The sequence below is a fragment of the Mus musculus genome, chromosome 2, assembly GCF_000001635.26.
Source record: "Mus musculus strain C57BL/6J chromosome 2, GRCm38.p6 C57BL/6J".
Classification (NCBI taxonomy): domain Eukaryota; kingdom Metazoa; phylum Chordata; class Mammalia; order Rodentia; family Muridae; genus Mus; species Mus musculus.
The window spans coordinates 124,142,165-124,166,699 of record NC_000068.7 but is presented as its reverse complement, the minus strand read 5'-3'; the positions used below and the strand labels follow the sequence as shown (position 1 = coordinate 124,166,699).

The 24,535-nt window shown below is 38.3% G+C and overlaps 1 protein-coding gene across 9 annotated transcripts in view; it reads right to left on the bottom strand.

The window, feature by feature from the left end:
- Sema6d (sema domain, transmembrane domain (TM), and cytoplasmic domain, (semaphorin) 6D) overlaps window positions 1–24,535 on the bottom strand; it is a 577,847-nt gene that overhangs the window by 501,090 nt on the left and 52,222 nt on the right. For 8 of the 9 annotated variants that reach the window (XM_030249369.1, XM_011239427.3, XM_030249365.1 and 5 more), the window contains exon 2: window positions 23,645–23,766. The gene's annotated coding sequence lies outside the window, so the exon portion shown is untranslated. Of the gene's footprint in view, window positions 1–18,296; window positions 18,399–23,644; window positions 23,767–24,535 lie in introns of all 9 variants that reach the window. The other variant, XM_030249335.1, reaches the window with a different exon arrangement.

Below are 24,535 nucleotides of genomic sequence, written 5' to 3'. Positions count from 1 at the left end.
AGTCACAGTGACTAGGCTTATGAGATTCTTAGGGCCCAGCCAGAGGACACTAGCCAGCAAAGGAAGCTGAGGCTCATTCAACCAAGGGAGGGACTTGACTCATAAACAGAAAGTCAAACAAAAACGGGTATCACAGACCCAAGACTTCCTACACTGAGAAGCCAAGAGCCAAGGACCCCATATTGGGCAACTGACTGTAGCACTTGCTGCCTGACTATGGGTTACATGTGCCAGCTGTGGATGGGTAAGGAAACAGGCTGAGTCTTATTAAATGCAGGCTGGAGAAAGGCCTACACACCTTTGAAGTGCTTCAATGTTGTGTTTCTGGTCCAGCTCTAAATTTCCTACAGCTGGGCACTTCTTGCACTGTGGGAAAGCAGGAGCAACAACAGGAGCACTGGCCCATCTGCTCTTGATGAGGCTTGGAACTCTTCTTGGGGCCCCACAGACTCAAAGACTTCTCTGGCCACTTACAGTAAAATGGAAAGGTCATTAAAGAATAGTTTTGTCACCGAAGAAACTGAGATCAGTGAATAAGCAGGAAGAGACAGAGGAAAGCAGCAGCACTGGGAAGCCAGAAAGCAGTGCTGCCAATCTGCCATCTCTAGAGTCCTCTGCACCTGTCAGAACACTCATGGAGCAGGCTACACAGACGTTAGAATTTAGTGGCTCATGATAGCACCACCCTGCACACACATGCATACACACACAAACATGCACACACACACACAGCATACACATATGCATGCACACACAAACATGCACACACACACACACAGCATACACACATGCATACACACACAAACATGCACACACACACAGCATAAACACATGTATACATGCACAAACATGCACTCTCTCTCTCTCTCTCTCTCTCTCTCACACACACACACACACACACACACACACACACACACACACACACACACTTTTCCTTCCCCTCAATATGTCTTCACACTGGGATCCTGCCTCTCAGGTTTCTGGAAGGTGGAGTTGAGGTAGGATGTTGGGCTACCGTGAAGGGTTTTCTAGCAGACAGAGTCTGGATCTGTTTACACTTGGCACCAGTAAGCTCCAGCGAACAAATAGAGCAGGCCTTGGAGCAGGGGTCTGAGAGCACCAAACACAGTGAGTAAGTTACAGCAACAGTTAGGAGTCAGTTGGGAGGGGCCAGACTGCAGATCAGTCTGCTCCCCTCCAGGGCTGATGGGAGTCCATCACATAATAAAGAAAGGCAGAGTCTGATCACTGGGGTGAACTTAGAGAAAAACAGTGTAGGGTTTGGACCACGCACATAGTCATCTTTGGTACTTGACAGGAAAGCATCCAGGAAAGTGTTGCCCAAGACAGATGTGTCTTTCCCTCCTTTGCCACACCTATTAATGACAACGAGCTAGACCATGTGTTCACAGAACATTTTAAGATATTTAAAAACTGAATCTATGCCTTCTCTATGACTGTGCAACAAAAATGTCTATTCATTTATCCAAATATATTTGCTGGAGTGTTTATAACAATACTATACACAATAAACAGAATTTCAAAACTACTAACATGTCCACTATCAATAGACTGGTTGAATAAATTATAATAAATCATAATATGATATTACCATTGACATTTTTCATCATACAATATTCTGTAAAGAAAGTAAGGCTAATCTCATGTTATAATGTCAAGCATATAAAGCCATAGACAAAGATATGTAAATTATATATGTGCATATAAATCCATTTATATAAATACAAATACATATGTCTATATAAATACACACAGATATATTCTACTGCACCCTGACATATTTAACCTATCTTTCTAAAATAGTATGCTAATGGTTCTACATGTTCAAATGTCTTCATATAGAGTAGAGAGGTCAAGTACACATGTTGGCAGATGCATAATCCTCTCCACATCTCTTTGGTGGATGTGTATATGTATATGTATATACATATACATAAATACACACATATATATATGTATGTATATACATACACATATCTACATAGCCCTCTCTCTCTCTCTACACACACACACACACACACACACACACACACATATATATGTATACACACACACACACACACACACACACACATATATATATATATATATATATATATATATGGAGAGAGAGAGTTTAAAATTTAAAATTGATAAAAAGTTCTGAGTCTATTGGTGTATTACTGTAAATTTATTACTACTGAGGCTCAAATAAGAGGATTACAAGTTTGGGGTCACCTAGAACTTCACAGCTTTAGGGACTGACCTGACTAGGGTTATTATAAGGGAATAAATAAAGAGTGGAGACCTAAACACATGAACATAAAAGCTAGAATTGGGTAGATTATGGGAACTTTGATCGTGGTACACCAGCAACTGTCCCCAAAAATCAGTGGATCTGTTTCATTGGCTGAATAGAGGAGGCAAGCTTATTGTATACAACTGAATGGTGGGGTTATTATCTGCAGTTGAACCAGGGGACACAGAGAGCTAATCTTGCTATTGGTAGCAGGTCTCCATAGGGAAGCAGTCTCAGGCTGTAAGCATGTAGAAGGAGGAAAGTTCACCCAGATTCTGCACAAACTGTCAACATCAGCACATAGAGCCGAGGAAGGCTTGCCCACTGGTCTGATGCTTTGGGGTCCTTAACATGGTCATGCTCATGTCAATACACATTCACACAAGACTCCATCTGCCCCTCTTGTGGGCCCAACTGTACTACACAGAGAAATCCTGTCTCAAACAAATAAACAAACACAGGCAAGGTGCATCTCTACTATACAAAGTCAGTAAAACCATTATTCAAGGTGTGTGGGGAGGGTGGTCCTCATGACATTCTCAACAACAGTTGTGTCAATATTAGCCAGTGTTCCATTTTCAGTGAGTGTGCGCTTGCCTATGCATACCAATTCTCTGTGTTTGAAGAAGAAGGTGCCAAGCACATTTATTGCCGTGTAATTTGTGGCATAAAGACAGACAGGGCTTCCCTGGCTGGCCAGGCAGCATTGCAGCAGCAAAAGGAAAGTTCATGACCCAGGTACTCTTCAGGCTTGCAACCAGAACAAACGTAAGTGTGATTTAACGTCACTGTTTGCAAAACTGGGATGGATAAAAATCCCAGTATCATGGGGTATGTCAGGTTTTCAATGACAAACAGTAAGCATGGAGGGTGACTGTGGACAACCTCATCTATGCCAGATCCACATTTTCTTTCCTGTCTCTGGGGCGTGATAACTCCTGTACAAAGCTGATGAGCCTCCTGGTCTCAGAGAGTATAGTAAAGTGTGAAACATCGTGTACTACCTACAGCTGCTACCCCAGATGCATTAGTGTTTTTCTCACAGGACAACCCATATCTGCTATTAAGACTGAATGTCTCAGATTTAGAATAGCTTCCTTTGTCTGGTTCACAGACTATCTAGGTAGCCTTCTTCCCCCTCATCCATTCCAGAGAGTCACATCTTCCTCCCTAGTGGATTCAACTTACAAGGCATCCTGGCTCTGGATGGACACTGTCTGCTAGAAATAAGTGAAGTTAGGAAAAATGTCCTCTTCCTAGACAAACCCACCTGCATCTTCAGAATGGCACATCTTTAGTTATCCCAATTATCATGAATGGTCCAGAGGAAATAGGTTACAATCTTATTGTGACTGTTACTGGAAATGGGGCAGCTCAGGCCCAGGAAGTGAGGCAGGTGGAAGGAAGGTGACCCCTCCTTCCTTAGTTATATATACATGAATTTCTGAACCCTCTACTTTCTCATTCCTACTATCCTGCTTTTTCCCATGTAGTCTCTTTGTCCTGCCTCACTTCCCAATTCCTTTTCCACTCCTCTAAGCTTTGTGCTGCTATTTCTCTATCAATTTAGATTTGTCATTATCTATTCATTGAGCTCATAAATAGAACTGTGCCCTAGAGGAACAGCCTGAGAAATTAAGTACATTGTATTCAATTTATTTTGAAATTAACACTATGGCAAGTGAACCAAAATTCCATTTCTTTATATACTGGTTAACAAACACACATTTTGACAGATGGGAAAGGCCCTTTCCCAGCCTCCCTGTTTCCTCTGAGAGCTTTACAGGATGGAGGTTTGATTCTACAGACCTTCCTCCTTTTCTCTAACACTGCTTCCCTTCTTTTGTTGGCCATCTTAAACAAGCAGGCGGATGTTTCCGTCCTTTCTGTTTAATTGCTGCTGTGGATGTGTGAGGCAACACTCTCAATGAGATGCAAGTGCGGAGCTGCCCACACAGCAATAAAAGGGGCTTTGTGGGTCTCCCAGCATGGGCTGCTTCTCTGCCTTGAGGTCCATGGTCCCCTTCTGCAAAGGGCTCAGTGACCTTCAGCTTCTCCCTCTCATACCAAAGAGATGCTCCGAGTGTGAGAAAAACAGCAGGTAGGCCAGCCACCACAAAGAGCCTGTCCTCTAGTGTGTCTGTCTTCTTTCCCTCTGACAGTCAATTATTATGGCTTCAGTAACAGTTGTACTTTATGGTGACGTGATGATCCGGACGCCAGAGCTGACTAAAGCTATTTCACCTTAAGATTTCTGCTCTCCAGCTAGCTTTCCTGTTAATACACTGATAGCAACTGTGATTAGGAAAAATACTATTCATTAATTTACAACCAAGTGACATAGAAAAGGTGGCTAAGTGCTTCAGAGTAGACCAGGCTTACACTCTGATGCAGGGAGAGCAACATATTTTCTGGTTAAGAACAGAATTATGGCTAAAGCCCACAGTAAATGAACAAACAGAAATTACCTGTGTTGATTCAGCATCGTTCTCAAGAAAGATTGCTCACTTAAGGCAGGGCTTTCACCTTGCATCTACTCATTAGTCCTGCAACAGGGCCAGCGTGGCTATTGATTTTTTATCTTTCCTTGGGTCCTCATAACAGGCTAGCTGCAGCCAGACCTGAGTATTCATGTTTATCGTTAATGCTGAAGAGAGCAGACGTCATCCTCTGTGTGGCAGGCCTGGACTTCTGCAGCCCTACCTTTTCTAGGCTTGACGAAAGAGCAGTTCAGAAGGGTTAGGTCACTCTTGAGGCACTAACATTAGAGATCAAGGGTTAAGCAAACACTTTCTATTCCTCTAAAATTCAATGTGAAGTTAGTTGGCTTCATCACTTGGGTCTGCGGCACCACCATACATCATGGAAGAGAGCATAGCTATTTACCTCATGATAGCCGAGGAACAAGGAGAGACGAGAGCAAGCCAGGACCCCACTCTCTCCTTTAAGGATACACCTACAATGACCTAATATCCTATCTAGGTCCCACCTTATATAAAGGTTGTACCAACTTTGAATTGTACCAACAATTCATTCTTTCTTTCTTTCTCTTTCTTTCTTTCTTTCTTTCTTTCTTTCTTTCTTTCTTTCTTTCTTTCTTTCTTCCTTCCTTCCTTCCTTCCTTCCTTCCTTCCTTCCTTCCTTCCTTCCTTCCTTCCTCTCTCTCTCTCTCTCTCTCTCTCTCTCTCTCTCTCTCTCTCTCTTTCTCTTCTTCTTTGGGGACCAAACCTTTTACATATAAGTCACTGGGGGGACAAGAGCAGTTCCAAATTGCTGCAGGGAGTAAGCAATATCCTGTGTTGCAAGGCAATGAATCTTAGATAGTGTGGGAATATTAGTAAAGGAGTAATTCCCCCAGCCCTGTAGATATCATAGGTGAAGTCAGATCTGGCCTCCTACTTGTTAAAGGCATTTAGAAGTATAACCTGAAATTCTCCTTAAAGATCCTTGTCCTCCCCTCCTCCTCATCCCCCACCACAGCACGGTGTTCACACACTTAGGTGTTCATGACACATGACCACCCCTCACTGCACCAGTTACATACTTAAGCTCAACCAAACAGGAGGAATCATAGCTGTTGCATCAAAAAATAACTTTTCTTTGAGATTATTTTTGATCAAAGTGAAGTGACTTTAGAAATAACTGTTCAGCTGGGAACTGTTATTTCCTGGGAAGAGCCTTTGCATGGATTTCTTTCTTCTTGTCAGGCACCCTCTTTTGAAATGCCCCATCTCTAGGACTCTAAGCCAACTTCTCCTTTGTCAGCACCTTTCAAAAGATGATTTCACAGAAGCAGTACTAACATGAACCCTGGACACCCCGATTTTTCTCTACTTTGTCCCTTCTCAGTGTTTATCCTCTCCTGAGTTGTATAGGAACAAATGCCATTCTTTTTCTACACAAGGGGAAAATGCCAGCCTTCAGCCTTTACCTGGGCTTGTGCTCCCAATACATGGCCAAAGTTCAGAGCTCCCCTGATGGTTTTGCCTACTTGGAAATAGCTAAGTCCATGACCTGCCTTTGTGCATGCTTGGAGAAGTCTCTATTACTCCTGTGACTCTGTAAGACTAGTGGATATTTTCTACGTTTACCTGCTTTGGGAAAACAAGAGGCCCACTCATTTTCTCTTTACAATGGTCCCCACTATTACACTGGCTTGACAAAACCACTTCTGTCCTTACCATCTTTGTTTTGTCCTTTACAACAGAGCTTGATTATGCTAGAGTGAGTATTTGTCAAAAAAATTATAAGATGCTCGGGTTCAGCTCTGTGTATTTCATCAGGAACACTTATGACGGATGGTGTTTAAGATCTGTATGTAAACAGTTGAAACATTTTTGAGGCTATTAACTACCTTTTAGGCATGTAGCTGTACTATGTCCTCAAATTCTCAAATAGGAAGGCATGATGACCCCATGATGGCTACTCTCTGTCAATCGGTAGATTCAAGCACATTTCAAGAGACATGAAACTAAAATAACAAATACCTAAAGCTGACTATAGAAGATGTTGCTATACTGAGAATCTTGGGAGACTTTTGAAGATAACCAAGCTAGGTTTCCTTGAGCAAGGATTTCTCTAACTTTTTGATAATAAAGCAAACAGAGATGGGACTGTGGGAAGGGCCCTGACAGAGCATGAGCTGTGGCTTCAATTTCACCAATGTTACAGATCTTCAAAGTGCCTTAGACATCCTCTAAATCTAATTCATTGGTGTCTTGGTTGCTTTGATTTTCTATAACCACCCAAACTTTAATAAAAACCAAAGATGATTCAGTTTAAAAGATATTAAGTTTTTGTAATTGAAGATAAGATTAAAAATAAGAAAAATAAGTTAATTGAGTCACATGTAAATGAAAGTTATTTAATTTGTTGTACACTAGCAAATGTATTAATCAAACAAATTAAGAGATCTGCCTTGCTTTTAAAATAGGATTTTTAGCTTTTTACATTAAATTTATATCAATTTTCCACTGAAATATTTTATCAGTGAGCTTCATTGTGACTTAGTTATAAGTCAGACTACATAATTCTTGATTAGATTCAATTTCATACCCTGGCGATAGCATTTAATATGAACAGTTTTAAATGTATAGAATGGTAATGCAGAATGGGTAAACCGAAAGATTCTTGTTAGATATGCACAATATACAACCATTTATAAAAATAAAAAATAGGCCCACATTACTTGAAGATTAAATCACAGATAATAAAAGCTCCGTATATGTTTAGTTTCCCTGATACAATTATCTGAATTCTGATGTGCTCTAAATTTGAGACTTTTTGAGCCTTTACATGGGTGGCACAGGTGGCAGATTCCATACCTGCCTTCCTGTGACAGACATAGTGCAAACCAGCTGCACTGAAAATACTCGATAAAAATTCCTTGATCCTGTGAGTACAAGGTGAATTCATAAGCTGGGGTTTAAACACAAGGTCAACATGTTTCATTGCATATCTACAAACATTCTGAAAGTTTTACACACACACACACACACACACACACACACACACACACAGAGAGAGAGAGAGAGAGAGAGAGAGAGAGAGAGAGAGAGAGACAGACAGAGAGACAGAGAGACAGAGACAGAAACAGAGACAGATACAGAGACAGAATGAATTAAATCTCTAACAAATTCTCCTGGCCCTAAGCATATAAGGTAAGATAGACTAAGAATCTGCAGAGAAGTACTAAAGAAATATAAACGGCTGGGAGTTAAAGAAATTCTGGTCAAATCCAACTGTTTACAAGTACAAGTATGCCTCAAGTATCATGTATGTTCACTAAATATCTAATGCAAATTCAGTTTGTATGAATCGCTGTGAGGCTTCTAAATTAATGGCAGGAAAAAGCTGAAACTGAACAATAAAATAAAAGGGGGAAAAGAAGGAGGGCAGGTTCAGGAGCTTCAGTGTAGCAAGTCTTAAGAATGCAGCAGAGAAAGTGCCTCTTAACCCCAGCATTAAACCACAACTGCTGCCAAGAAAAAAAAAAAAGGTGTAAGTTTGGGGAGAATCCAAGCGTCATTTACAGATGTCTTTAGTATACAGATCAGCAAGTCCTGGCTATGTGTGGGGTCCTGGGAGAAGTGCAGAGAATCTTTACAAGAGAAAATCCCAGCAGTATGGTAGAATTGTCTCTAGAGTGTGCTGTTTCAAGTATACCTCACCAGAATGGGGATGCATCTAAGGTGATCCAAGTGTAAGGTTACAAGCAGACACTCTTGATTATGAATTCTCTGAGGACACTCATAACTGCTAATGAAAAAAATGTCATGCTAGCGACAGAATCATAAAGCCAAATGAGTCAGCCCTGGAGAAAGGTATGATCAAATGGTCAGAACTGGAGATACACGTCTGTGGTCGAGCACATGCCCAGCATCCAAAAAAATTCCAGGTGCAGTTCCTAGCACTGAAAGCAAGCATGACTACAACTGGTTCTGTTCTGGGCAGGACACATATAAGAGCTCAGTGAACCTCCTTCCCAGTGAAAGGTACAAATTATTTTAAGCCACTTGAGGTAAGTGCACATATTAAAATTGGGAGATATTTGCTTTGACTGTCAGCTAAAGAGCAAGGACAGCAGGAGTCTGTGATGTCCAATCAGAATGCACTCTATCTCCCTGCTTCTCCAGTGCATTACTGCAGGACTCGGTACAACTATGGACACAGATCCCTCTCCCTGTAGCTCCTAGTTATGCCAGAATTCATATCAAGTGCTGTTGTGGATGAAGAAACCCTCTTTCAGTCCAGCCTCATCAATCGACAGGATGTTGTTGGGGAGATACTAGAGACCCAGGCATCCCTGGCTATGCAGTATCCAACTCAGTGGATTTATGCTTTGTGAGGCAAGCCAAAGGCCTTATAACTTTGGACCAATCCAGTAAGTGCACAACTTCAGATTCAAGTTGTCAGAGAGACAGCATATAGTCTTGACCAATATGAGTGACTCATATTGTATGACTCTGAGATTTTGTGAGTGTGACTCTGGGATTTTGTTTTGAAAGAAAGAAAAGCAGCCCTAGAAATGACACTTCCTGCTCTCTCTCCAGAAGAACAGATACAATTTTTAATAGACTGTAGACAGTCAGACTTGTAGGGGTGATGGAGGGGGCGGGGCCTGAGGGCTGTTAAAAGGTTCTTTTTGACATGGAGGAAAAACTGTGGGCTAAGCCATTTGTCTGCCTGAGAAGACAGAAGAAAAAGTTGGCTGGGTGAAATCTTCATGGTGTCAGAACCAATCTCAAAAATTGATTTTAGGAATTTGCTTAGAAGGACTGAATTGTATTGAATCATTTTGTAGCAAATTCATGTCCTGGGGCCTTGCTGAAAACAATAGAAATATCTGCCATCAAGAAGTGAAGATCCATCCATCTTACCCTTAGTGAGTGATAGAGAACACTACAAAACCACTGCTACCCCAGAGTCACAAACCTTGAACCCAGTACTTGCACCAGAGCAAATATAGAGACTGAGTTCTGTGTGGGTACATAGAATTCACTAAAACAAACCAGGTGTTCACTGAATAAGTCAATTATAAAGCACAAACAGGAAGTCTCACAGTGGCATCTGTACCCACAGAGGCTTTAAGATATTACATAAAATGTTCAGCTTTCAGCAAAACAGTAGGAGAAACAGCAATATAATGCACATACCAAATATAATGCAAGAAGAGAAACAGCCTGTGACAGTAGCCATGTGTCAGACTTAGCAAAGGCTTGACAGCCACCTTTATAATTTAACAACTAAAGGAGTCGTGATTAAGGAAAGGAGTGTGTGAGAACATTGCCACACCAAATGGTAATATTAATAAATGTCAATAAATAAACAGACAGCACTTTAAATTTTAATATGTATTTATTAATTTGTATATTTATTTGTGTATGTGTAGAATGCTAGCATGTGTGCACAAGAGCATGTGTGTGGGCATGCAGATACCTTGGTGTTCCTAGTGAGGTCAGATGCAACTTGGGAGAATCAATTCTCTCCTTTCATTATGTGGGTCTCTGGAATGCACTCAGACTGCCAGGCATGGTGGCAAGCACCTCTACCTACTGAGCCACCTCTCTAGCCCAGGACTCACTTGTGAAATTTCATGGGTGTACATAAGCTACAATGTACAGTAACAAAGATATGAAGCTTAGTAGATGTTCTGGATAGTAGAGTTGAACTGGCTGTGTCAGTGAATTTTGAGAGAGGGTAATAGATTTTTTACAATGGGGGAGGGTGAAAAAAAATCAAGACTCTTACAGAAATGTGTGGACATCAACATAAATGCAATGAGAACTCAAGAAAAAAATAATAAAATAGCAAAAGAAAATATTTAGAGCAACAATAGCAAAAAAAAAAAAAATCTAATTAAAATTAACCAAACAGTAGCCTACACATTCAAATGGCTCAGAGAACTCCAGGTGTGATAAATACAAAATACCTGTAGTCATTGCATTGCAAGCTTGCCAAAGGATACCAGGAAAGGAATTGCCTGTACAGTGCACTGGAAGGCTAATTACTGAAAGAGTAAAGGAGCATTGATAATAGACAACCTGATTAACAATGCAATAATCATTAAAATGATCACGTTTGGGAAAATTACAATACACATGGCTATTGTATAAAAGTTGTAGTTCCAGGAACTGGAGAGATGGTTAACGCTTTAGAGCACAAACTGTTCTTCCAGAGGTCCTGAGTTCAATTCTCAGAAAACACTTGGTAACTCAGAACCATCTGTAATGGGATCTTATGCCCTCTTCTGGTGTACTTGAAGACAGAAATAGTATATGAACACATATAAAATAAATAGATATAAAAAGTTGCATCTTTATATCAAATGAATAAAATGCTTATGAATAAATTAACAGAAGCCTCAAAACTCATATTCTGAAAAGTGAAATTTTGCTTTGCTTTTATGGGATGGGGAGCAGAATACAGAGTTGTGGGCAGGGAAACTTATTACTACCACTGAACTGTCCTTAGAATATGATACACTATTATACAATATTAGAAATGACTTAAATTCATGAAAATAAAGATGAGCCCCATGTTCATGGACTGATTTATTGAGTGCTGTCTACTTTCTGAAAACTAGTAAAGTGTCCTACAGACTCAATACAGTCCTTTAGAGATCCTCATTTAGAGTTTTGGGGGTACGTATTGACAAGTATATTCTACTATTTATATAGAATTGCAAGGAACTTAGTCAAAGCTTAGAGGACTCAAATGTCTGCCCTTTTGAAATTGATTGTGAAACTATAGTAATGGAGATAAGATGTCACTTCAAAAAGCAGCAGGAGTTTGATAAGCTCTGGATAGTCCTCATAATTTTTGTGCTAACTAAAATTTAGGCAAAATGATATTTTATAAATAACTTTTCTAACTACTATGAATGTATGATCAAAGTATATCAATTAAAAAAGAAAGACGGTCATATAGATCTAGAAAAAGTTACCCAACTACATGTTACCAACAAGAAACTCTCTGAAGTTCAAACTTTAACAGGGAATAAGTACCCCTATGAAACATCATTCGTGAATTTAGAAGAATCAAAAACCATGGGTAGTGTTCTTTCTCTTACCAAATATTAAGAGAATCAATAGGGAAATTTTTCTAAACAATACTCTTTCAGACCAGAGGACAAACAAGTGGTCTATTTAAAACACACACAGTTGAGTAAAAATAAGTTGTGTATCAACCATACGGTGGCATATTACATAGTGCTGTTCAGGAAAGTCATAGTACTGGATGCTTACATTTGCTTTAAGACCTCAAGTTAATAACCTAAGTTCCTACTTGAAGAAACTATATTAAAAAGCAGAATAAATGTGAATCTTAATACAAGGAGAAAAGAGGAAGAAGTAAAAATGAGATAAATCACCATTATTGGAAATATAAAAAGAAAAGAGATAAGTCCATGAAATCCAAAGCAGGCTTTAAAAAAATGTTAATAAGCCTGTAGTAAGCCTAACCAAAAGAAAAGACATGTATTGCTAATCTCCACAATGGAAAACTGCTTCGATTTAAGCATTCCAGTCTCCACAAAGAAATACAATTCTACACACATCCCAGATACAATTACAAAGTTATATAAATATACCAATGTAAAAGACATGGACTATTTCCTAAAAAGTATAAACTACTAAAACTCAACTAAGAGGAAATAAATAATCTGAAAGGCTCCACACATAAAAAAAAACTATAATAAAAAGTTCTAGAAAAATAAGTCTCCAAAGTCAGATGATTTCACTGACTTTTAAAGATAATTTGCAGGCAAATATAAATCTGTTTAATAAAAGCTCCTTCAGAAAAATAAGAGTGAAAAAATAATTCCAGACTCAATTTATGTATTCACTAGCATTATCCTAATATTAAACATGGAAAAGTAGAGTGATATTTTCCCCAAATTTAACACAAAAGTCCCAAACAAAATTTGAAGTAACAAACTCAGTAATGTATAACATAATTATGTTATTAGAATGTGGACAAGTGAGGCTACTTCAATTATGAAATGAAACATGAAATCTATATATCAAATTTCTGAGGAACAAAATTTAGAGGCACATGCCAATCAACACTGAAAGTTAACTGATGATACAGGCGAATTATCTCTACTTGCTAACGAACATTTATAAATAATTCCCAGCTAACATAATTTTTAATGACAAAGGCATAATACCCCCTCCCTTTCATAAACTAGTAACTTCAGCTTCCATTTTTATTATTCAGCATAATGCTAAACATTCTAGTCAGCAAATTCAGACAAAAAATACACCAAATTACAAAGATTAAAATGTAATAATGCTATTCATATTAAAATGATATGGTTGCCCAATAGAAAATTCAGTCTTTGTGACACTTTTAAAGAATTATTTTCTTTCATCAGGGCCATAGGCTATTGAGTCAGCACTAATACTGTTTTTAAAAGTGTGTTAAACCGGGCAGTGGTGGCACGTGCCTTTAATCCTAACAGTTGGGAGGCAGAGGCAGGCAGATCTCTGAGTTCGAGGCCAACCTGGTCTACAGAGTGAGTTCCAGGACAGCCAAGGCTACACAGAGAAACCCTGTCTCAGAAAAAAACAAACAAACAAAAAAAAACAAAAAAAAAACAAAAACAAAAAACAGAAGAAGAAGAAAGAAGAAGAAGAAGAAGAAGAAGAAGAAGAAGAAGAAGAAGAAGAAGAAGAAGAAGAAAAGAAATATGTTAACAAGAAATGCAGAAACTTCAATTTATAGAATATAACTGCTCAAAAAATGAAATATACTTAACAGACCTATTATGGGTATACGTGATGAAAATTACAAAATGGTGGGAAAACAAACCAATGGTAACTTGGGAAAATGGGAAGACACATCATGTTCATAGAGTCAAACTTATCATAGGGTGGAGATTCAAATTATTCAAGGTGGATTATGAATGCAATGAAATTTCCAAAATCTTGCTTTAAAAAAATACTATTTTATTGCTGTAGACCACAATCCCTAAAAATAACTGAAATAAGCTTGGCAAAGTTAATAGATGGCTCTGCTATTAATGGTCATGATACTAGCACTCAGGAGACTTGAGCATTAGTTGAGGAATAGACATACAAGTCTATTCCATCCAATGGAAGACAGAACTCACAAACACACTTAAACATGTTCAGAAAAGCTGTGGAAAGGGTAAACAGAAGGTCTATGGTGGAAAGATGTTTCATACCACGTGGTTTATGTAGAAATCAATAAGATGAACCTCAACTTAAACATTAACTTTATACAAACTGTCCCAAAACAGATCACAGACTTAGACATAAAACACAAAACTAAAAAGTAACTCAAGGCTTAGAAACACAAAATCAGTTATAAAAAATGTCTTGTCAAATTAAAAACTTACTAATAAATGTAAAAAGAAATGCTTGTTGAGAGACAGAGAGAGATGTCTCAGAGATGAAGAGCATCGGATGCTACATCCAAGTTCAGTTCCCAGTACCCACCCTGAGCACTCCTAACTGCCAGCAACTCTATCTGCAGGGAATAGGACATTCTTTTCTGGTGTCCACGTAAATCCACATTCATGTTCATAGACATATACAAACATGCACAAATAAATAATAAAATAAATATTTAAAAAGTTTTCTCCATGAAAGGCCAACTGAAGAAGACAAGGGACATTTACTAAGAGAATACATTTTTCAGTCACATCTACAAAAAAAAGCCTAATATTTAAAATAAGCAAAGAAATCCCAAACTCTATAGTAAAAAATTTGAAAACACAATAGATGATCAAAATACATGAAAAGATGATTTATTTAAAATGATATACAGATGACTAATAAGTACACAGAGATATTCACCACAGCCCCAAGGAAGTGTGAATTTGAACGCAAAGTGAGATTTGATTACTTACCCAACAAGCTATAATAAAAAGACTGAAGAAAATTATGAAGGTTACTCAGACAAACTGAGGACAGGCATTATTTTCTCTTATTGATTTGTATTGCTAAAACTTACTTGAGATATTGCTTAAAAAATCATGGTTGCTAATTTGAAAAAGAAAAAGAAAATGTGAAATAGGCAAGGACTAAAAAATTCAATACAGGCTTACTGACCCTTGAATCCTCTATACATAGTGGAAGAAGGAAACTGGGAATGGTTTTAATGGTGCATCATTAAAAGAGAAAGCCTGGTATTGAGCAAACTTGAACTTACATAGTTTGGAGTGCTGAGAATGGACACATATTCTAAAAATGAGAATAATGGTGCAATGTACAGAGCTACAGATCTCCCGATAATGAGTCTTCCTCACAAAGTACAGGATGAGGCCCAGCGACTCAGGAATGTTGCTGGAATGTGGATCCCCAATGTTGAACCACTCAGTGAACTCTGCTTGCAATAAAGGAAGGGCCTCTGACTGATTTTAATTGTGAGTTTTCTTGTTAATGAGTGTTCCTGGCACCTTCTGACACTCCCTTTATATCTGCTACCTGTGAGGCTGCTTGTGAAAGAGATTTTGGGTAGTTTTGATCTGCTGTTTCCAGATGGAAAACATCAAGGAAATGTGAAACAGGTGCCTTCATCATTGGCATCAGACCTTCCCAGCTAGAGAGCCAACAAGAGAATTCTCCCCATGAAATCTTTTCATCATCATCAGAATGTTATTGGAAGATACTGGATGCAACATCGCAGCACCTTCTTAAACTGATGTTCTCACTATGCTTCGAAGAAGAATGCACCGAGAAAGTGGAAAAGAAAGCCTTAAAAGCAGTGGCCCTGAGCATCTTGTCCCACTTTAGGTGGCAGATCTATGTGGAATCTGCTTATTCCTGTCACTGCATCAAGGTACCGTTTTCTCAGACTCGGGGCTAGTGACAAACACTATTTAAAGGAACTGTCTCTCATTCTCTACAACTTCTAGTATGTGAGAGAAGTTTTCAAACAAATACTCATAAGGGAACCATTCTTCCACTAATGCAATCGAAAATGCTTTATTTCGGCATTTATCCTTTAAAAAACTTGTTTAAGCGCATTTTGGAGCATTGGGCATTCCGTGACTAACTTCGATCTGTTTCCTCCTTGCTGCGCCTGGTGTACACACTTCTCTTAATGCATAACTAATCTTTGTATGTTCCTGTAGTAATTCCTTCCTTGCTGGGATCCTGTAGACAGAAAGAAACTGCCATTTATATAATCTGCATGGTCAGCTTTATAGGATTTCGTTTTTACACTTGAGAAGTCTTAAGAGAAAGGACCCCACTCACTTTAGTGCATATGACTTTGCTTTACAATTTAAGAGTATGAGCTATGATCTTGTGCTTTAATTGCAAATTAAATCCTGTCTAAATCAGCAGGAGACTTGGAGGCTCCTCTTCTTGCTTTGTCCCTGTATTTACTATTTGACAGTTCCAGGATGTTTGGGGATGTCCTAGAATTTTGTTACTATGAGTTTGTTACTGAGATTTTTATTAATGAAATGTAGGTGTTCCTACAAGAAGCTGGTGAGGACCTCTCTGATTATAGTACCTCTTTCCCTCTAACTCATTGGTCAATATGTTTTAAACACTACATTTCTCAAGCTTCACAAATCTACAGCCTCTTTCTAGGTATCTTCCATGGCCCGTCTAACTTATGGGACACAGATTCAAGATAATCCTTATCTACTAGTCCATATCCTAGTCTGGTATCTCCCTGAACCTATTTCTATTTCCTAAAACACAAATCTTTAATCTCTTCTGAAGACCCTAGGATAACTGTTTCTCTCATACTTGGGAAGGGAGGAAGGTTAAGGAGACATTTTATGATGAAACCACAGGGAAAAAAAAAAAAAAACCACAGGTCTATTTTTCTTTCATGTGATCCCATCATTTGTTTTTTTTTATATCCAGTAAGTGACACGGAACCTCACAGAGAAGGAACACTCATGAATATTTAATAAACATGCAAATGAGACACAGGCCATGCAGATGAACACTCACAAGGCATGTCAGATGTGAGGGCTTAGAACATAGCTACTCTGCTGCAAGCTCAAGTTCCAAAACTTGGTGAATGTTGCTAAGTAGCTATGTGACAAACTTTGGCTACGCAATGGAGAGTTGAAGGTTTTAAACACAAGGTAACCCAGGATTCTCTATCTATCCAAGATGAGAGAATTTGCAGATTGGAAGCCATACTGATTTCACACTCAACTCTAAATATGAACATCTCAGGGAGTCGGGCCTGTGACTGCTAAATCTGGCATTCCACACTGTAAATCAGTGGAAAAAATGAGAGAAGCATCAGGAGCCTTAGAGCTTAATTTCCTTACCAGCTCCTCAGGTCTCCCATATCAAGGTTTAATCATGTTAAATGACTATCGGTCTACAATACAGTATGCATATCTCTACTGTCTTGAGCAAATCACAGCAAGTGTGACCTAACTTCCAGTGGTTTATGTAGTCATTACAAACTTTCACTGTTCCAGCCCATTTAAGCACTGTTGCCTTCTGTGCACTTGGTTTTAAATTGGGCTTTTCTACACAACAGGAAACAACCTTAACCACCATTGAAGCTCCTAAACTCACAAGCTTCCATCTTTGATTATTTTCTGAGTGTTTTCTTTGTAATCATTTCTCTCGCTTCTTTCCTGACAATAGGACATGCCACTTTGTTGGATGCTAGTTCTATTTTTCCTTCACAACTTTTAACTCTCTTTTATTTTTCTCTCAGGTGCTAAGAGTTCATGGAAAATTGAGCTTTCTTTTCAGTTAGGACTAAATAAGAAAAATAGATATTATTTCCATTGGACTGATATTTTGACAGTTGCTTTTTACTTAGAAGAATATTCTTTAGGCTTATGGTTATATTAAGTTTAAAATAGCAAACCAGGTGACTTATCATTTATAGGACACTTCCCTTTTTATCAGAACAATGCCATGGTATTTGGAACCATTTGCTCCCCATGTTAATTCTATCATTTTATACACATATGAATTATAAAATATCCATGTCTCTGTCCTTAAGAAAGTGTAAATACTAATGTTCCATCTTTCACTGCATGCTCACCAATCTGATATGATTCCTGGCATGCCAAGTGAACACGTTGGATAGTTAAAAACCAATTTACCCCACAGCAGAGTCTGATGATGAAATGATTATTAGAATCTTTAGAGTCAAGTTATTAGTATAACATATTTGTAGTCACAGCTATGCATGAATATAGATGCATATATGTACATTGGCTAGAAATTCCAGAATAGAGATGACTAAGTAACATCAGATAAAACCAGGAAGCCAGAACCGGCAGAGGGACAACAGGCATGAGGTAGAACACTAACCAGTGTGAGTGTGTCTCAACTCCAACTAAAATAAATATAAAAATTTTCATTCCTAAATGACTTGACCAAGGAAACCTAAGTTCAATATGTATCTTATGGATACAATAATGATTTGGGGTGTTTGAATAAAAAAACATCTCATATAGGATCAGATATTTGAGTATTGTCCTCAGTTGATTTCACTGTTTTAGAGAGGTTATGGGAGTTGATAGTCTTACCCAGTCTCTATTCACTCTAACGATGTGATCTCTCTGCTTCTCACTCATTTCTCGTTTCATAATGATTCCGGCCACTTGCTTTCACAATGGACTCTAATCTTTCTGTAATCAAAAGTGCAAATAAACCCTCTTATGTTACCTTGATCATGGCATTTATCATGCAACAGAAAAGTAAATAATGTAGTAGTTTTATTTTACTGTTACTACACTGAGAGAAGAATATAAAAAAGTTTCTCTATTTTTACTGCTTCCTTTTCTGTCTTATAATATGCTTTATGAAGAAGGAGACTATGGGAGTAGACAGAATGACAAAATGACAGTCCTCCGTTTGTTTAAATCTGTGGCTATATCACCATACATGAAAAGGGACTTTCCAAATGTGGCACTAGGGTCCAGAGGTTATCTAGATTTTTCTGGATGGGCTCTTTGCCACATATGCCATATTACAAGCAGGAAACCTATACTGGCTGTGGAAAGGGAAGGGGATGTGATCCCAGATGCAGAAGCAGAGCTAGGACATGGAAACATAACTCAGACTATTGAGTTGTTGGCTGTGAAGGTGGCTGAGTGGGCCATATGTCAAGGGAGCAGTAGTGTCTAGAATAAGGGGGAAAAAAAGGACACTGGTTCTTTCTACAAGTCTATAGAAAGGTGTCACTATCGAAACCTTGACTTGAGTCCAATGAAAGCTAGATTAGATATTTCCTCACTCTCTCCTTCATGGTTGTGTTAAAAGAGAGAGAGTTAAATGTCTGATATGTCGAACTAAGATACTCAGTGCTTTTTCCCCCACTTGGCCTATTTCAATCCATCTTACACCTGCTGCATGTTACACCACTGGCTCCCACCAACTCTTCTTCTTCCATATACTGAGTGTCCATGTATCTAACAGTAACCTCTTCACTTTTAGAAACAATGATGCTTCCCCAAAGGTACCAATATCTAGCTTAGTGATACTGTCCTTACTTGTTTCCTTCTAGGACTTAGAAGTACAGTCTTGTTCCCTTAACACATAATGAAAGGTTGGTGAAGGTCACTCATACTTGAGAGATGAGCATATAGTGAGACGATCAGGGAAGGGCCCTGACAAACCATCTAAGTCCTGTCAGAAGCTCCAGTTTCTCACAACTTTTCTATTTCCACCAGGTGTGTCAGTAACGTTCCTTGCATAATTTACCCTTTGTATTGGTTACTTTCCTGTTGCTGTAATAAGATCTGTGACCAAGGCAGAAGATAAGAGTTTCTTTGTGCTTATCATTCCAATGAGATGGAGTCTATCATGGAAGAATCGCCACAGCACGTGGCAGGCATGGTTGTAGGAGCAAGAAGCTGAGAAACCATATCTTTTAACACAAACATGATGGATGTGGTTTGAGACTTTAAATTCTCAAAGGCTTAATTCACACTGAGATATTTTCTTCAGCAAGGGTGAACCATCCCTAACCTCACCAAGAGTTCAAATGACTGTATGGGGACATTCTCATTCAAACCACCATGGCCTCCCTACCCCTGCCACACACATATACAGAAATATCTCTCCTTAACAGATATTTCCTCTGTGTTTGCAATTTCTTGTTCTTAGTATCTTCTTCTTGTTCTTGTTCTTCTTGTTCTCCTCCTGCTGCTGCTGCTCCTCCTCTTCTTTCTTCTTTCTTCTTTCTTCTTCTTCTTCTTCTTCTTCTTCTTCTTCTTCTTCCTTCTTCCTTCTTCCTTCTTCCTTCTTCCTTCTTCCTTCTTCCTTCTTCCTTCTTCCTTCTTCCTTCTTCCTTCTTCCTTCTTTCTTCTTTCTTCTTCTTCTTCTTTGTCATCTAATGTCCAGGACAGAAATAGATCTCTGAAAAAATATTTCATGTTCAGCATGTGCAAAATTGGCACATGTTGAATTCCTGAAAGAAAGATGGTCTGTAATAAGATGGGCCTTTATTGCAGATTAGGCAATGCCACCTTCCTTGGAAGCCTCAAACATAAGGAGCTTCCCTGGCTCTCTGCTGCACTCAAAAAGCCAGACTATGGCTTCCAAATGTCCTGTCCTAACTGCTTAGACAAGACCCTCTTCCTCACAGAGTGTACCAATCACATAACATTGGAACCAAATGGTGTGAAGAGATTATCTGCTACAGCTCCTTCATAAATGAAGACAGGAAATCCTTCAGATGATATGATGGGGCCAGGCAGTGTTTACTGTTTAGTTTATGGAGTTAGACTTCTTGAAAACTTGAAATTAAAAAAAAAAAGGAAAAGAAAATTTGAATTTTTTTTTCTGTCATGAAACTGTGCAAATTGAAGCAAATTATTTTCCTTTTTGGTACACCAACTTGCCCATCTTGATACTGAAGGTAGGAACAGTATCAGGACGTTGCTGGAATAAATATACAACAAAACAAAACAAAGAAACAAAAAACAACCTGTTTTATAACAAATGCTACTGAGATAAAAAGAAAGTCTTTATACTTTCATGCACAATTAAGTTTTGGAACCTAAAGATATTCTCCTCTACAAATGGAGAATCAAGGTGCAAATAACATGGATAAAAGCCACAAATTCTTGCTAAGTGGAAATGAATCAAATCCAGATCTCCTTGTAGAATCTGTCCTGGTGCTTCCTGCTGTGACCATTTTAATCTACATAACAATGGTGGCTGACAGAGATCAGTATTCAGACAGTGCTTGCCTTCTGGGTCTTTGTCCTGTTACTGTTAGGTCTTCTCTCCTGCTCCCATTTATCCCAACTGTAACATCTGTGCTAGCACAGTCACGTGCCTACAACATGTGGTCATAGCCACTTACTGAGGGAAAAGATAGAAACCACACCAGAAACCCCCTCCTCTTACTATGATCTGTCACAAGATTACATCTTCTATTTCAACCCATCTCACTTGAAACAGTAACGAACATGCTCTGCCCCTCTGACTAAACTTAATCCTACCTCAGAAAGGCTCTGTGCTTGGAGTTCACAAGCTCATTTCCAATCCAGCCTGCTCATGGCATTTCCTAGCTCCTTGAAAGCTTTCCCATATTGTTTTAAAGCTAACTCTCCTCATTACCTGGTATGTAACAAATCCTCCTCCTCATTGTCTTTTAGATTGACTGTAACTACACTGACTTAAATCTGCCCATGAAACTTCTATTCTTTCTCTCCCATGACTTTTCCCTAAGGAGTTCAGCCTGGTAAAATCATCAGGGACCATTTCTTTATTTCTGCCTGGTTCTATGAAAGAGAAAAATCTAGGTACCTAAAACTTATTACAAATTATGGCAATTGAAGAAGGTAAAAAGTTAGTTAAAATAGAATACAGATCACACACAAATAACCAGATTTCAAGCAGAGGCTTCTAGAGGCAAGAAGACTTAGAGCAGAGAAAGACAATCTGCCCACCAACCTGGGTATGGAAGGGTGTAATTACCTAGCCTGCTTTTTGCTCTTTGGTATTTCATATATTTTGAATCATCTTCTACCTATTACATTAAAATTGCATTTCTCACTAGCTGTTTTCCCAAATTCCAAACACCACGTCACTTCAACCCAATAATTTCAATTTCTCAAGCAATGTACAGAGTTATGTGTGTTAAGTACTTCTCTGCATTTCCAGGTTGTTAACAGTTCAGATTGTAAGGCTTCAAGAACCTCACATATATCCAGTAATCCTGAAACCATCAGTGCCCAGAATCGTTAAAGGTCACCACTGCTGTATAAAGTTTTAATCACAATTTTCTAAAAATATTTATAAGTATACATTTATACTATGTATAATGTGTTTACATAAATGGTCTAAACAAAGTCTGAAAAGTTTCACTTATTTCTAAATGTTCCAAGTAATTTTCTTATTATTACTGAGGACTGCTTTTATACTGAAGAGTCTTATTATTTTTTTAAAGATATATTTCAACCCAGTATGTAGTTAGACATAAGAATCCCAATAACCTTTTCTCCTTCAGGCCCCAGAGCAAACTGTCATTAGATTGTAATTTAACTCAATATCTGTTATTTTTGCAGATTTAACAAAACTTCAAACCTGACCCCCCAAAGTCTGCATACATATGCATATGCCCTATGGCTCCCTCTTCCTTGCACACCAACTGTAAGTCATTAGTATGAAACCTTACTTGATTGAACCTGACCCTGGTCTATGGCATTATGCAAAAAACAAAGGCACAACTGGGAAGAGAATTTTGCATGAATAGCTTAGCTTTGAGGGTCCCAAAGCTGTTCACAACCTTGGTAAAGCAACTACAGGAGCAATCGTGGTGAACTGAGCAAAATAGATTGACACCTCAAAGATCCAAGTTTGGATTCTTTAATAACAGAAATATAAAGCCACAAGTACCTAGTCTTCCTGTGCTAACAGAAATATAAAGCCACAAGTACCTAGTCTTCCTGTGCTACCTGCATCAGGCTATTATACAGATTAATTTTGTGGCAACGGGACTATGAAGAAAGAACTGGTTTGTGGCATTTGAAGGTGTAAGTGTGGTCAGTGATATGTCCAGAGCTACACAAATAGCCAAAATAAAAATTCATACTTCTACAAATGTCACTTTAGACCCCAGCTCCTTTTTTGGCATCTTCTGGTCAATAGTGCTACTCTAAACTTATAGGAACTTGGAAGACCAGAGTCAGGAACATATAAAGGGGACAATAATGTCTTACAGATTTTTATGAACAATTTGTACTACAAAGTTTGAAGTAAATTGTTCAGGATGAAGACTATAATGGGAAAGTGTGTGACCAAGAACATCTAGAGTATCCTTAGAGCCAAAGAAACATTTGCCTAGTATGCAGCGCTTGGTCTCCAATTTATTTTTAATGGTTCTTTCCCCCTAGACTTTCCTTTTTCTCATTCCCCTCTTTGTCATCCCCTTTCTTTGAAACACCATTCTCTATCCCTTTTTCTCTATATCCTTCATCCACCATCCCCTTCCTTTTTCAACACTCCTCATTTCTTCCATATATATGTATATATGGAATATATATATATATACATATATATATATATACATACATATATATATATACATATATTGAATACATACACACACATACACACACATATATATATGTGTATATATATATATATGTGTATATATATATACACACACACATATATATATATATTCCATTGAATACCTGAAGTATTCCCTGTCAATAGCTTTAGAATTTATTTGGCAGTGAAAGTAAGTTGGAGAAAGAAAGGGAGACACATTTTATTAGAGTAGCAAGAAGACAAAAATAACCTTCAAGAATTAGATGAACAGACAAACATGAATTCACATTGGTTCAGTTTCAACTCTGTAAAGATGGAAATGGTGATGTCCTGCACATAGCCTCCTGGCAAGGGTGGCCACACTTACCTCCAGCTGCACACCGCCTTTCTCTCCTTTGATTCTAGGAGTTTCCTTTGTTGATATCTTTGGATGGACTCTGGTTTTCAAGTTTCTTTTTTACTCCTGATGGTCTTTGCTTCTTTCAACACCTACCAGAATAAGATAGCAATGGGATACTGAATATTAACAAAGCAAACACTCCAGCATAGCCATTTAACTCTAGATGCATTTTCTAAACACACATTTGGCTTGCACACTGGTCTTTGTAAGTCTAGAGAACGCTGTCATTTGCATTCTAACCCAGGTGGTGCCCCTGCCTTGCTGGGAGATAGATGAACCTCTCATTCTTTTGGTGTTTTAATTTCCTCGGTGGCTAAACCTGAATCATCTATCCAATCTACCTTTCAGAACTTCTGAATGGATTATAGTGAAATCTTTCATAATGCTTTAGTTAAAAAGATTTCTCTCTGAACCATATTGATGTTTTCAATATTCTATTTCCCCCAAACAGTCATCAATAGGACCCACAAAGGAAATATATCCATATAACTGGATTAATTTCTGTAAATCCTTGGATGATCTCAAAATGTTTGGCCATGACTAATCAATGAATTTGAATTTTGGCAACTGGTAATCCTGTGCACATTTCAAGTATCTGCCTTTTTCTGCATAAACAATCTGCTTTAACCAATTTTGAGAATCTAAATGTTAATATGCGGCAGTATTAGAATATTATTTCATTGGACTAAATTCAATGATAACACATGGAATCAAGATGCAAAAAACAGCCATATGGACACCAAATCAGGAAGTCATCCAGAGTCTCTAATATCATACTGTGACAAGGCTGAGGTTGGAAATGAATTCTTAAAGAGAATCTAGTGAAATGGACTGATTAGACAGGTAAGGTGGTAGAAG